The 14,370-nt window shown below is 39.0% G+C and overlaps 1 long non-coding RNA gene across 1 annotated transcript; it reads left to right on the plus strand.

Moving 5' to 3' along the window:
- Nucleotides 1–132: 132 nt before the first annotated feature.
- LOC103556505 (uncharacterized) lies at nucleotides 133–10,921 on the plus strand. The gene is made up of 4 exons (XR_011522054.1): nucleotides 133–1,149; nucleotides 1,771–1,912; nucleotides 7,499–7,861; nucleotides 9,584–10,921. It is a non-coding gene; the product is annotated as an uncharacterized lncRNA (long non-coding RNA).
- Nucleotides 10,922–14,370: the final 3,449 nt, after the last annotated feature.

Consider the following 14,370-nt stretch of genomic DNA (forward strand, 5'->3'; position numbering starts at 1 on the left):
TTATGACTAGCTAAGTTTTTTCAGAGAAAGTACTGAAATAGAAAGGGACTGAATAAAGCAATTTTAAAAAGTCGACTCATCAAATGTTTATTTAAGTTTCTCACATCCGAGGGATCATTCTAGGTCTGGGTTCCTGCTCTCAAGGAATTTGAAGGGAAGACAGAGGCACAATGGAGACCAGAGGAAAACAGACCTTGTGGATGGGGACACAGGAAGCACCTCTTCATTCTTTCGGAGGAGAGGGGTAATATTTACGGAAGTTGATTTTTAACTGGGGTTTTGAATGCTGAATAGGAATTCGTTAGACTAATAAGGGAAGGAAAGTCATTGCAGCAGAGGAAACAACTTGAGCAAAAGAATTACAATTATGTGTTTGAGGACTAGTAAGCAGTCTGGAGTCCTGTGTAGAGAATATTACGGGGAAGAGTGAGAAGGAGGCACGCAGTCTGGAGACAGCCCGTGAAGATTATATATTTTATTTGCATGCTAGTTAGTTTAGACATTCTTCTGAGCGCTGGAGAGCAAGAGATCATTAGGTGGTTGTGTTTCAGAAAAAGACGAATGCACAGAGCATGGATTGGCAGGAGAGAGAGGAAGCAGGGGGCTGTGCTTACAGAGCAAGTTAGAAATCATCAAGTAGTGGACTGGGACTGGAAAGCAGGGGTTAGAAGGTTGGGAGCAGGGAGCAGGTGACAGAGAAGTTTCAGATGAGAATGGCCTGGAAATTAAGCAAGAAAGTGGAAGGGACGCCTCTAAGCCAAGTGCAGACTAGTGCTGGTCTGTAGGCCAAATCTGCGTCAGCCACAGGTTTACAAATTTGGAGATTGTTTTTAGAGGGAGGAGAATGGTTCAACAAATGTTTTATTTTTCTTCTGCTTCTAGATACTTTTTATTTTGAAAAAATTGTACAAGAACACAAGTGTTCAAGGACACCCGTATGCACACTATATTCATCAACTGTAAATTTTGCTACATTTATTTTTTACTTTCTCTCCCTTCTCTCTTTTTTTTTTTTTTGCTGAGTCAATTGAAAGCAAGTTTCAAAGATGAGGTCACTTCACTCCTAAATACTCCAGCATTTATGTCTTACAAAAAAGGATATTCTTCTAGAAAAGTCTCCAAATCATCAAACTCAAGAAGTTTAGTATGGTACAATAATATTAGCTTCTCTACTATCCATATTCGAATTTCCCAATTGCCCCAACAATGTTGTGTGTGTTTTAAATCCAAGATCCATTTAATAATCACACATTGCACTTAGTGGTCAGGTCCCTTTAGTCTCCTTTGATGTAAAACCTTTTGTGACATTTCATGGCTTTCATGATGAGTTCCGGTCAGTCATTTTGTAGAATGTCCCTTAATTTTGATTTGTCTGATTGTTTCCTCATGATTAGATTCAAGTGAAACCATTTGGAGACTGCAGTATACTTCCCGCTGAGTTGTAGCCGGGGCACAGAAGTCAGTTTGTCCTATTATTTTATTGGTGATGCTAGTATATATATGTAATATGCTATATATAATAATTGATCACTTGCTCCAGGTGGTCTATACTAGACTTCTCTATTGTAAAGATGTCTTTTTCCTTTTGTAATTAATAAGTAATAATTAATAATTATTAATAATTAATTAGTAAATAATAAGATTTTCAGTCTACCACAGTCCCCACCTTTCCCAGTTGCTTACACTGCTGCACTTCACTCACTTATGGATTCTATTTCTCCTCTGTAACCATCTGAGTTTTCTATCTCTGTCCTCTGGTATCTTATTCAGGGATCTGCATGGCTGGTGATGATGAGGGATACGGAGCTGAGGAGAAGGATCTTAAGGGAAAATATTGACAACATTGGTTTTAGATGTTTCATAAGAGTTGACAATCATTGTCATGAAGTCGGAAGAGCCATCTGAACTGCAGGTGAGATGTGGAATTCTAAGGTGTTAGTTGAATGCACGGATGCAATCATTTCTCCAGTATATTATCTAATCTATTATAATAACATTACAATACAATGTGATCATTTGCTTACATTCTGTCTCCCTTACTAGTTTATCATTTATCTTTTATCCCATGCACCTGGCACATATTAAACACTCAATAAACTTTATTGAATGAATGAATAAATTAATGATTCATATGAATGAAGTACTTATTTGTCAAGAGGCGTTTGAAGAGGAAAATATTCCTGAGCCTGATAACATGAACCTTAAAGGCTAGAGAAGTGAAGGGGAGATTCACATGACCTGAGATTCGGAAGTGTGGTGCAGAATGAGCTGCCTCTGCTCCAGGTGGTAGAAGAGAGATCATCAGGGGAGAAACGTTTCAGTGAAGGCAGGAAGGTGGTCAGAGGGATCCGTTACTAAAACATCAGTAGAATGGACATTAGCAGTGAGGTTAGTGGGCAAAAAATGGTACCAAGATGTCGGGATAATTTGATGACTCAATAACAGGGAAAAGCAGAATGATGGGGTCTAGCAGCTTCACTTCGGGGCTAATACAGGCTGAAAATTTCGGTTGTGTTAGGGACCTGATAAGGTTAAAGCTGGTATGGTTTGTTCCAGGTTCCAGAGACAACATTAGTGGAAAGTTATTCTGTAAGAATTTCACTCAAGATCTGGAGATGGAATTAACTTGCTCCACGGATTCTAACATTCCAGGGGAGACAACAGCAGCCTGCAGTAATTTGAAAGCCTGCTGTCAGTTGTAATTTGAGACTACACTCAGGTCATTAGAACTGAGCCCTCCACAGAGAGTGGAGAGGGCAGACCCCAGAGAACAGAGGAACTGGTTGGAGGAGAGAATTTGGTCAGGTTAGACCAGAGTGGTTCTCAAATTTTCCTGTGCATCAAAACCACTGAGGGAGCTTGTCAAATAGATAGATTTCTGAGCATGACCCCAGAAAATTCTGATTCACCAGGCCTGAGGAGGAGCCCAAGAATGGTCCTATTTAACAAGCAAGCCATGTAATGACAAGGGCCACACTTAGGAGGCACTGATTTAAATTTTAGAAGATATTCTCCTCTTCAAGGAGCATTGCTGCTTCAGAAGAGCCTTCTGGCTTACCCGGTAGGAGTGGCAAAGCTAATATCTGATTAATAGCCAGTTTCTCTCATGGTTTGTCATTGAGAGCAACAGCTTAGTGCAAATGAAGTACAACTTTGCACACTTGATTACATAGCTACATAGCTATCAAAATACGGTATTACTCCCCAAGCAGCCTTAAATTGTACCTTCTGGGGAAAATAATGCTATGAGATTAGCAACCAACTAGAAACATTCCATTGTTATCAAAAGGAAAAGATTCCTCTCAGGGTGTGTGTGTGTATGCATTCTTCACTTGTCCTTTTTTCACTATTTTGCTGTTCTTGAACAGCTAATTCTTTTGCCTAGTTTTAAAGACTAGAATGTGGAATTTACATAAAGTTATTTAGCCAAGTACTACCTGGGTCTGCTTTTGGATTTTGCAAACTTTTATAGGACCTGAGAGCAATAGATTATTTCAGTTCATTTCAGCTGTCACTGAGTACCTGCTTCAAAAGGCACAAGGCTGTGAGTTATGCTGGGGCTATGGAGATAAATAAGTTGCAGAACTCGCCCTTAGGAAATTCAGGTTCTAGAAAGAGGGATTAAGAGGTAAATAATGATGGACAATGTAATGCCTAAAAGTGCAATAAGAAAAATGTGTTCAAGGGGTCCAGGCAGCCCAGTAATTAACCACACATTGCCTTGGGAAGTGGCAGGACGTAGAGAGGGTAAGAGCATCCTCTGGAGTCAGATAGCAGTGGACTCAAACCCTAATTATCACCTCTTACTGGCTGTATAGTTGACCTCTTCATGCCTCAGTTCCTTCATCTATAAAGCGGGAATGATCCTCAGGCAGCTGTTATAATGTTTAAATAAAATAGTGTTCCTATGATACTTAGCATATCAGTGCTTGGCGTTTGTTCATTCGGAACACGATGCCTTTATCAGAGACGCCCTCCTGTTCACATTCTAAAGCAGGGCAGGGTGCACTGTGGGTTGATGCTTTTAAGAGGTTGTTTTACTTTTGGAGCATTATATAACTTATGGTGTCAGCACAGAAAAACAATTTTTTTTGTCTTTTAAATGGCCACTCATATATTGTACTTTTTGAGGGTTTTTTTTTTAACTCAAGTATTTTAATGAGAAAATTTATAATTTATATGAGAGTTTAGCTTTTTGGATATAAAAAGCGTTTTCTACCTACCAGAAATAGAGTCTCTTGAGCTTTTGCCTGTTCTGGTATAGGAACATTAACCAGCAGTGTTTATTTAAAATACCTGGCAGAAGTTTCCTTGAACTTCTCATTTTGAATAGACACAGGAGACATAACACAAATGGTTTGTTTTGATACCTTGGCTGTGGACATCTTTAAAATACACGCTCTGGGCTGAAAAAGCCCCTAGCTCCTTTTTACAACTGCCACATGAGTGTTCAGTTGTAGGACTATTACTCTCTATAAGGTTCTAAATCACTATCATTTTTGCAAATTTTCACCTAAAGACTGGGCTGTGTAGTTGAAAGTCATGTTGAGTTCCACGTATCATCATTATAAATATAATATTTGTTTGTAAATTGCTGAGCATAACAGAGGTCAGGCAAAAAATTGCAATATGGACAATCGGAGAGTCATGAAAACTCCAAGTAAAGGTTTGTTTTTGCAAACAGTGTAACCTCAAATCATAGATATGAGGGACTTGGTGAGCTCAAAGTGACCAAGTCACTCCTTACTTGGACATTTTGTGCTTCACAAAATGTAAACTCTTTTAGAACTTTAGAAACAAGGCAGCATTTTCAAAGGATGAATTTACCTCCTTCAGTGCCTCATCGTAGCCGGGATTAAGAACGAGGCAGGACAGGACTCCATAGACAGTAGAGGATTGATGAGTGACATGTGTATGAGAGAGAGTTTGGAAAGAATAAAGGCAACATAAACACCATAGAAAAAAGCTCAGCCCTAGAAGTTGTTTTCATTATGTTTTATGGGTGTCGTTAATCAGTTTAGAAATATTTCTGAGTAAACAGTCTAATTTCATCGATGTATTGAGGATCTTTTATGTGCCTAGCAACGGGTGAGGTAATATGAGAATTTAATAACAATAATAAGGACGAACAGGCCTGTGGATCCATAAAGCGGCCTGAAATCTTTTCAAAACACGGGGAGTGAAAACAAATAAAAAATACAGTAAAACAAATAAGGACTCCTTTCCACTGTGACCTATAATAGCCCCCCAAAAGATGCCATCATCAAGGATCTCTAGGTTGAGTTAATAACATTAAACTACACCCGAACACACACTGACCCATTTCTTCAAAATGGGTTTTAAGTCCCTTATCAAAATATTAAGATATCATTTCTTTTATTACAATAAACTAATGTTTCTTCCTCAAATGGAGGCTAAACAAGAGAAAAGAATTTTAAAGCTGTGGCAGAGAAGGAATTGAAGTTAGTATTTGTGTACTTTTTTTTTTTTAAAGATTTTCTTTTTTTCCTTTTTCTCCCCAAAGCCCCCCGGTACATAGTTGTATATTCTTAGTTGTGGGTCCTTCCAGTTGTGCATATGGGACGCTACCTCAGCATGGCCTGACGAGCAGCCCTGTGTCCGAGCCCAGGACTCCAACCGACGAAACATTGGGCCAGTGCAGCAGAGCACACGAACTTAACCACTCAGCCACGGGGCTGGCCCCTAAGTGTACTTTTTAAATGATATTTCATTTTTCAATTTGTTCATTGAACAAATGTCTCATGAATACTTACTGTATGCTCAGCACTCTGAAAGGTACTGGGGGATGAGATGTTGACCAAAATAGACAAGGACACTGCTCTCATGGAGCTTACATTCTAGTCAGGGAGAAAAAGAAGAAACAAGTAGACTTTTCTTTTTTTTTTTTTTTTTGCTGAGGAAGATTCATCCTGAGCTAACATCTGTGCCAGTGTTCCTCTATTTTGTATATGGGTCACCACCACAAAGTGGCCACCTATGAGCAGTGCAGGTCCACGCCCCGGAACTGAACCCAGGCTGCTGAAGTGGAGCACGCCAAACTTAACCACTAGGTCACAGTGCTGGCCCCTAGGTAGACATATCAATGAGCAAGAATATTTCAGATACTTAACATGCTAAGCATCTGAAGTAACACTGAGAATCTTCTTCCTTGGTTTTTTGCTCTTTTTCCCTGGACTGCTTTCAATTTTAATTTGTTGGCTAGATACAACTGTTCCTAAAACTGTAGGTAGGAGAAGAAAGAGATAATGTAAAAAATTAAAATGTCGTTAATCTGACTTTAAGGGCAAAAGGAAATGGATACTTGGCTGAAGATTAAGTAAGAAAACAGTGGCAAAATCTTCAACAGTTACAGATTTAGCCAGCAGTTATGCCTGGACCAGGACTGTAAACAATTTGTACTTTTAAGTTCTCCAAATTCTGTCACATCCATTAATCATATTTTACAATTAAAGCTTTGCCAAATTCATGCTCTTGAAAGTTTTTCTAAGCCTTTCCCCCTTTTCCACTCCCATCTCATAATTATTTAAATTTTATTTTTGTCCTTCTTAAAGTTTCTATTTTATATTTCTTTTCCCCTATTCATCTAATCTGGACCATTGTTCAAGTGAGTAAAATCATGTTTCACCATCTCCTTTAGCTGATTTCTTGACCAAGGAAGGATTCTTGTCAAATGTTTTTCAGGCACAATTTTCTTTACATTTCTAGAGATACATGTTAGGCTAGAAGTCTAGCAAATTGTTAATATACTGTAAAGGATCAGAAATTTGGTAGATTGTACTTTGTAGGTTGTTTCCAGTCAAGTGATTTATTTTAATGTCATAACTAACGAACTTATTTGGGAGACATAGAACAAGCTTGTTTTGAAAATAAGTTCAGTAAGCTTCAGGAACACAAGAGTAAACATAGAATACCTTGTTTTGTCAAATGCTAACTTTAAGGCCCATCATCTTGGTCTCTTTTCCTTTTATAGTCTTTATTTTTTGTTATCATGCTTGTTATCTGTCTGGTCCCACAAGAATGTAAACTTCTTGAGGGCAGGAATTTTTCTTTCTTATTCAATGCTTTCTTTCCAGAGTCTAGAGCCAGGTCTGCCCTAGTAAGACCTCAACAAATACTTGCTTATACTTGGACTAACTTTGCTAGTCAGTTTATTAACAAGGCACACTGACAATTTCTTTTTTTTTTTCCTGCTTTTTCTCCCCAAATCCCCCCAGTACATAGTTGTATATTTTAGTTGTGGGTCTTTCTAGCTGTCTCATGTGGGATGCTGCCTCAGCATGGCCTGATGAGTGGTGCTATGTGCATGCCCACGATCCGAACCAGCGAAACTGAAACCGTGGGCCGCTGAAGTGGAGGGTGTGAACTTAACCACTTGGCCACAGGGCTGGTCTCGACAATTTCTTTTGGAACTAAAATAAAAGTAAGAATGGCAACATTAAACCCACCGTAACTTTCATCATTATGTTTAAATTTACAGGAGCATTGATTCTACCAGAGAAATTAACCACCGTGAACATGTCATGGATTAGTGAATAAAACCACTCCAATTCTTGTCCTCATTTCTCCTCTTTGGCCTCATTCTTGGAGCTGTGCTTTGCTCAGATTCCCCAGCTCCACACCCTCTGACACTGTCCTTCAGGAGGGCTGCAGCTTCACTGCCAGTCAGAAGAGTCAAAATTGCCCTTGGCTGCTCAACAGTGCAGAACAATCCCCTTAGAACCTTGAAATTCCCCTTGTTCATCGACCTCATGGAATAATGACCTTGCTTCAGGTCTGAAAATTTCATGGGGATCCCCTAGACTGATTATAATTTGTGGCTAAAGAACACTCAGAAACAAAGGTGAGTACAGTTCTTGATGGTTTTGAGGGAAATGAGACAGCTGTAGGCAATATTTCTAGCAAATAAAGAAAACATACTCTGGAAATGGAAATGAAGAATTAATATTTAGTGTAGGAAAAAAATTATGGAGAGTAAATTTTTAAAACATTTTCAAGGGCTGGCCCGTGGCTGAGTGATTGAGCTTCCATGCTCCACTTTGGTGGCCCAGGGTTTCGTCAATTTGGATCCCGGGCACGGACAAGGCACCACTCATCCGGCTATGCTGAGGCGGTGTCCCATATAGCATAATGAGAAGCACCTACAACTAAAATTTACAACTATGTACTGGGGGCTTTGAGGAGAAGAAGGAAAAATTAAAAAAAAAATTTAAGAAAATATTTTCAATATCAAAATTTATGATTACTGAAATTAATCTCTAAGAATTCTAAGAATTTATCAACAATTTTTATCAAGTAAGATAAAAGTCATAACAAGACAGAGAAGTTGAGCATTTCTTGAGACTTCTTCAGCTACTTAAAGGAAAATCTTAATGTCAAGTTCTCTTGAGGTAGTTGGGTGCATAACTAAACTAAACACTATATATCTTGATGAAGTCTTTTGTAAGAAGTCTCATTTGTTTAGAGAATATAAAGCAATTCTAAAATGTGGACACTCTAAAAACAGTCGTACTATGAATAAACAGAAGAAGAAATAAAAATGCCTCTTATGCCTGAGAAAAGATGCTCAAACACAGCCACAACAAGATAAATGCATATAATTATGCTGAGATGTATTTTTTTACCTATCATATTTATAGAGATCAACAAATTGGAGGACATAATTGGCCAGGCTGGTCAATGTATAAATTGCCAAGCTCTATCAAAATTTCAAATACACATATTCCTTGTCCTAACAGTACAACGTCTAGGAGTTCATCCTACACATGTACATCTGTGAAATGATAACATCTACAGGGTTATCAATTGTACCATTACTTATGATTCAACGTAGTAGCAAAAGATTGGAAATAATCTAAATGTTTAAAATAGAGAATTGCTTAAATACATTGTACCTTCCTGCAAAGGAAAGCTATGCAGTCATAAAAAATAATGAGGAGGAGCTGCATGAGCTCGTATAAAAAAAAGTTTGTCAGTTGTATTCAGAGAAAAAAGCAACGGTTGGAATAGTTTAAAAAGAGGTGCCACTACTTTTTCAAAGAGAAAGAAGAAAATAGATGAGTAGATTTGCGTTAAAGACTCAGGAAAAGACAAGCAAGAAGGGGACAGTACTGGTTGTTGATGGGAGAAGGGAGTGGATAGAGAGTTGGGTGGATGGGGTACAAGTGAACGAGGAAGACCTTACTTTTCTCTTCACTGCCTATTGGATTTTGAATCGTGGGAATGTATTAGCTTTAAAAAAATAAATACATAGATCATTAAAAATAAAGTGAATTTTACTAGCCATAAGGTAAATCATTGGTATATACTTAAAGTTTAGCACATAACCTGTTATTTAAAGCACACAGCTTAAATCTTAATTTTATAGTAGGTGATAGAACCACTAACATATTAATTTTGACTTTGACATTTCCTCAAACTCTCAAAAAGTGCCTCTCAGCCTGTGTTCCTGACTTTACCGCTGTTCACCTGATTCTCCTTTAGAGAGAGAAGGATAATGCAAACAATGAAATTTGTATAACCATAAACATAGAAAACATTCTTTCATGTTCCAAATCATTTTCAGAATTTGGCCTGCGCCAAGATTATACCCAGCTCAAGTGGAAATTTTCTGATTTACAATCAGCAGCCTCCCTTTGCCATGAGCTGACAATGGCTCTCGAGTGTATGCTGCTCTACCCAGGAAACTGTCAACTAAGGACATCCAAGTCTCGGCTGTGTCTGGGTGGGTGCAGTAGGAGGCAGGTATTTTGCCTGCTCCTCATCACGACCCTACACTCAGAAGATCAACTGTCTATGCCTGCACAATGCTATTAGCCCATACAGTTGGCCCTCCGTAGCTGCGGGTTCTGCATCTGTGGATTCAACCAGCTAACCGTGGATGCAAAGGCCTACGATGGTCGCATCTGTACTGAGCATGTGCAGACTTTTCTTCATGCCCTTATTCCCTAAACAGCACAGCATGACAACTGTTCACATAGCATTTACATTGTATTAGGTATTATAAGTAATGTAGAGGTGATTTAAAGTATAAGGGAGGATGTGAGTTGGTTATACGCAAATCCTAGGCCAGTTTATTTAAGGGACTTGAGTGTCGGGGATGTTGGTATCTGTGGAGTTCCTGGAACCAATCCCGGTCAGATGCTGAGGGACGGCAGTACTAGGTTGTGTTCATACTTTAGAGAGAAGCAAAGGACTTACTATCATGGGAGTGAGTCTGGTAGTGTGGGATCAAATAGGCAGTAGAGAAAACAGATGGATGGTACATAGTTTTTCCAAAACCTAGAAGATCAGGGTGAATGAAAAATACGTTCTTCCTCTTATGCTGCGTTTCTTCTGCGTCAGCTGGCTATTTAGTTCCGCTGTCCCGTGAACGAGCTGAGGAGTCATAGTTTATCTAACAGACAAAATCTGACGACAGGCTCTCACTCAAACTCGATGCTGGATTTGTTGACTTTTGAGACAAAACTGCGGAGCTTTTATTTAAATGAAATTGTCGCCGTATTTTCATTTAACTGATAAAGTTATGGTTGGGGTGGAAATGCTGTCTGTGTGGTTAAAACTTCAGGCTGCTTGGAAGTTTGTCTTTTAAACTTTGATGACGATCTTGTTGGAAGAAATAAGATAGGCTCTGAGAGAACTAAGAGTGAAGATTACAAATACCAAGTAGGGTGGGGAGAGAACTAAGGATAGGGACAGTTCAAAAATAACAAAATTTGCTTTTCACAAGCAATGTCCTTTGAGAAAAAAAGTGATACTTGGTAACCTGAATGACTCGACATTGCGTCAGCTTTCTACCTTGTGTGGATCCACTTATATAATATATCTCTGACTTTTGCTTAGAAGTGTGTAAGTGATATTTCATTTTCCTTACATTGAGTTAAAAATGTCCTTCTTTTCTTTACATTCTTTATTTACATTTTATGAAGGCTGTGGGGACAAACCACTTTATCTTTCTGTCTTTTCTCTGGTGAAAATTCTGGCCCCAGAAATTGAGAACATTTGATTGATAAGTGCAGAGCTGGCTTATTCCCTTGCAAACGATTCACACATTGTGGTAGGATGAAGGAGGAAGTGGAGTTAGTGCCACTTGAGACAATATGCAAATAGAATGGTTTAGGTCATGTCTTAGCAGATAGCCTCGTGGAGTTCAGATGACCAATTTCCAGTGTTTGCTTTGCTCATCTTTCTTAGTATTTCTAAAGAATACGAGGCATTTACTGATTGTTTCTGAAAGTGAAATTGGGATTTCCAACCGGAAACTACAAAAGTTCACAGAGATAATTAGGAAGTTGTAGTCGGTTCCTGGAAACTTCGTCAGGGAATCCTGTTTGGAAGTAAATCCTGTACTAGAATTAAGACATTGCTGTGTTTTGTATATAGAGAGATATAGCGTCATTGAGCTGAAAGGCACTTTTGAAATCTAGTTCAAAACATTCTATAAACGAAGAAAACAATGCTCAGAGAAGCTAGGTAATTTTATCATTATGGAAGTTCAAAGGTTTAGCTCATATCCTTTGTTTCGTACCTACACATTCAATGGCTTGCAATTTGTTTTGCTACACACAATGGTGTAATTTAGACTTACCTTTCAAGACGGAAAGAAAATTTCTGATAATCCCCATAGATGATTTTGTCCCCTCCTAATTCTGCTTCCCTATCATGCTCCCCAAGCTGACATTGCAGATGCACCTGGGCTGTGGACACAGGCTTCAAAAGCTGGTTTGGAAATGGAGCCAAATGTGTCACCATGTCAGACAGATATTTCTTCCTCCCAGCTTCATCAGGTTACATCTGGTTTCTGAATCACCAGGAGGAGTGAAAGCTAAGCATCTAAGGCAGAATAAGTTCAATAGAGAGCAATGCATTCTGAAAAGTAGCTGGATCTTCAGTGGGCACAGAAGTCAGAGGCTGTGGAACATCCATGAAGATTCCTTCACGGGAATTAAAGATCTCATGTATGACTCCCTTTGACCTCAAGAATCTGTAGCTGACTGAAGATCTCAATTATATCCTGGCCTTAAACTTTCAATAATGAGAACCACTTAAAAAGTTTCCTTTGGGGCCGGCCCCATGGCCCACTAGTTAAGTTTGGCATTCTCCACTTCAGCAGCCTGGGTTTGGTTCTTGGGTGTGGACCTACACCACTGTTGGTGGCCATGCTGTGGTGGCAACCCACATACAAAAAAACTAGAGGAAGATTGGCACAGATGTTAGCTCAGGGCAAACCTTCCTCAAGTAAAAAGAGGAAGATTGGCAACAGATTTTAGGTCAGGGTGAAGCTTCCTCAGTGAAAAAAAGAACTTTCCTTTACTCAACACGTCTTTATCATGTACCCAGGCACAGATAGCACTGTCTCAGTTAGACTGTCACATGCCATTAGGTGCCCTGAAACCCTGCTCTTCCTAATTACAACAGCTCATCATTGATCTTTAGAATTTGTCTACACAATTTCTCCTCTGCTACTAACCATTTTTTTTCAGATGTGGAAATGCATAATGTAATGTAAACAGTTTGATTCTTAAGTCAGCAGTCAGAAGATTTAAATATATGTAGGAAAAATTTAAAATGTTATGGCAGTTTGCAGATTTGATATCATATTATGACTTTTCCTTCCAATGGCATTCATGTCTCCAGCCTCCTCCTCCAGCTCCCTGCGCCCCATTTCTCCCCCCACATGTGCATGTGTATCTAGGCCTTGAGCAGCAGTGAGAGACGGCCATCTCCTCTACTATGGAACTTTAAAACTATGCAAGTGTTTTTGCCCTCCCCAAAACTCACATAGGATGATCAAGGGATTCTTTTTTTTTCAGGCATCAATAACATTCTGAGGGTTGTCACACCCAGGCTTCCTGTGAGCAAAGTGTAGAGATTGTCACATTTTGGCCAATTGACCTGAAACCCTAGCTTAAACTAGAGATTGGCGTTTGAGTCAAGGGCAGCTCTCTGTGTGATGGCCAGTGGCCTAGGAGATGGTCTGATGTGGGATTTCTCCTAGAAACTGTGTTCACACTGAATAGTGAGGAAGTGATCAAAGGAGATTTTTCCCTCCTGGTGTGTCTGAATATACAATTCACAAAAATCCTCACAGAGAGCAGAGTGGTGTTCAAATGCAAAGAACGTCATCAGGAGCTAGCGATAACCTGGAAACATAAATGCAGCTAAGGAGCTTTAGAAAGGGATACAGAGAGTTGAGTAACGAGACCAGCATTTTCTAGAAGGGGAACTGTCTTCACAGCTGTTCCAGGGCACCAGGAGGCCAAGGGTTTTGAAAAGCTTTCCTGTACTTCCCTTGTAGTTTACTTCTGCAGCAGTCATGGCCCATGTCAAGCTGAGGGACTCTTTTTCCCCTTAACTACCCCAAAGACCCAACACTACTAAAAACCTAGCTGCTTAAAACGCTGAAGGCTGATGTGCTCAGACTGCCCCTTGAGCTATGGCAGGACAAGGTATTTTTTAACTTCACATGACAAGGGCTAATGATAGTGCTCTTTCTTGACTCATCTTTTGGACATTACTAAAGCTGCAACCCCAGATTACAACCTTATTTTACCACAAGATCAAGCCCTGTGAATAAGAATTGCAGAGGCAAGAACAGACAAAGCCACAGATACGGTTCTGGCTTGCGATGTCCTAGATTTCCCTTAAGTATATTAACTATTGCAAGATAAAGGTCAGCAGAATTGAAGAGATGAACCACAAAATTACTGGATTGCAACTCTCATCATGGCAAGATTGAAACCATGGGAAAAAATAGAAGTACACATCCATTATCATTTTGAGAGATTTTGTTTCACTTTTTTCATAAACAGCATAAGAGATCTTCTGAACGTTGTCAATTTCACAATATTCACCCTGTACTTTCTTTATCATACAACTAATAACATTTTGTTAATTAATTGTATAATGTTTTTATTATTTCTATCAATGATATGAGGAAGAGAATTGTGTCCTTGTTTCCCTGTTTTATCCTCAGTAACTAGCACAAAATTTGTGGGGCCCAGGGCAAAATTAAAATATAGGATCCCTTGTTCAACAACCTAGTGAACAAGTATTCTGAAGGAATAAATCTTTTATTCCGTAGACTAGAAATGAAATAATTATAGGCAAGATTAGGTCTACAGTATCAGTTGCTTCTCCAATAATCAATCTCGTATTTTCCTCTTTTTAGTTCTGCTTTTTTTCCCAATGGTCCAGAATACTGAAACCTGCTCAGCCTGAAGAAAATAGATTAACTTTTGCGTTATCTTTCATTTCATTCTTGTCCATGTACAAGCTCAATAATTTTATCAACTCTCTTTTCAACCGCTATCTTCCAGTTGCTTTGGATATCTCAAGTTTAAACCCCGAAAG

The sequence above is a fragment of the Equus przewalskii genome, chromosome 9 (genome assembly GCF_037783145.1).
Source record: "Equus przewalskii isolate Varuska chromosome 9, EquPr2, whole genome shotgun sequence".
Lineage (NCBI taxonomy): Eukaryota > Metazoa > Chordata > Mammalia > Perissodactyla > Equidae > Equus > Equus przewalskii.